The 1,735-nt window shown below is 36.1% G+C and overlaps 1 pseudogene; it reads left to right on the forward strand.

Moving 5' to 3' along the window:
* Window positions 1–412: 412 nt before the first annotated feature.
* On the forward strand, window positions 413–1,366 carry LOC143640346 (NADH-ubiquinone oxidoreductase chain 2 pseudogene; annotated as a pseudogene).
* Window positions 1,367–1,735: the final 369 nt, after the last annotated feature.

The raw sequence follows: 1,735 nt of genomic DNA on the forward strand, positions 1-1,735 counted from the left end.
TGACCAACTCATACATCTCTTGTGAAAAAACTTTCTACCTCTAACTCTGGCTCTGTGCATATGACACATTTCTCTTCCAATTATTTGCATGCGTACCACCCCAAATCTAAGAAATATGTCTGATAAAAGAATTACTTTGATAGAGTAAATAATAGAGGTTTAAACCCTCTTATTTCTAGAACTATAGGAATTGAACCTAATCCTAAGAATTCAAAATTCTTCGTGCTACCTTTTACACCACATCCTAAACAGTAAGGTCAGCTAAATAAGCTATCGGGCCCATACCCCGAAAATGTTGGTTTATATCCTTCCCGTACTAATTAATCCCCTAACCTCCTCAACAATCTATTTCACTCTCTTTTCTGGAACCATAATTACACTTTTTAGTTCGCATTGATTCCTAACTTGAGTAGGCTTAGAAATAAGCATGCTAGCTATTATCCCTATTCTGATTAACAAAGGAAACCCTCGATCCACAGAAGCTGCATGTAAATATTTTCTTATTCAAGCCACTGCATCAATAATCCTAATAATAGGCACAATAATTAACTTCATAAACTTAGGTCAATGAACCCTATCCAACCCACACAATCAAATTTCATCATTCATATTTACAATTGCACTCTCAATAAAGATAGGACTCGCCCCATTTCACCTATGAGTACCAGAAGTAACCCAAGGAATCCCACTTAAATCAGGCCTAATCATGTTAACATGACAAAAAATCGCTCCAATCTCCATCATTTACCAAATCGCTTATTCCATAAACTCTACCCTCATACTATTTATAGGAACCCTGTCAATTATACTTGGAGGCTGAGGAGTTCTTATCCAAACCCAACTACGAAAAATCTTAGCATATTCATCAATCGCCCATATAGGATGAATAATAGTAATCGTTACATATAACCCAACCTTAACAACATTTAACCTAATCATCTATATCCTACTAACCATCAACATGTTTATACTTCTTTATTATTATAAAAATTCTACTACTGCCTCCCTATCAAATCTATGAAATAAGTTCCCCCTTTTAACTCCCATAATTTTAATTGTATTAATGTCGCTAGGAGGGCTACCCCCCCTAACAGGATTTGCGCCAAAATGAATTATTCTCAAAGAACTTATCTCAAACAACAATATTATTCTCTCCACATTAATAGCAATACTAGCACACCTAAATTTATACTTTTACACACGACTTATTTATTCAACATCCCTAACCCTATTTCCATCATTTAACAACACAAAAATAAAATGACAATTCGAAAACACAAAACCCATACCTCTCCTACCAAACTTTATCATCACTTCCACCCTTTCTCTTCCATTAATACCCCTCCTCACACTACTAAACTAGGAATTTAGGTTAATCCAGACCAAGGACCTTCAAAGTCCTAAGCAAGTACCCAATACTTAATTCCTGCATTAAGGACTGCAAGACTCTATCTTACATCAATTGAATGCAAACCAATTACTTTAATTAAGCTAAGCCCTTTATCCCTAGACTGATGGGATTTAAACCCACAAGATCTTAGTTAACAGCTAAACGCCCTACTCAACTGGCTTCAATCTACTTCTCCCGCCGTAAGAAAAAAAGGCGGGAGAAGCCCCGGCAGAGTTGAAGCTGCTCCTTTGAATTTGCAATTCAATATGACTCATTCACCTCAGGACTTGGTAAAAAAAGGATTCAACCTCTGTCTTTAGATTTACAGTCTAATGCTTACTCAGC

Source organism: Callospermophilus lateralis, unplaced genomic scaffold (genome assembly GCF_048772815.1).
Source record: "Callospermophilus lateralis isolate mCalLat2 unplaced genomic scaffold, mCalLat2.hap1 Scaffold_189, whole genome shotgun sequence".
Lineage (NCBI taxonomy): Eukaryota > Metazoa > Chordata > Mammalia > Rodentia > Sciuridae > Callospermophilus > Callospermophilus lateralis.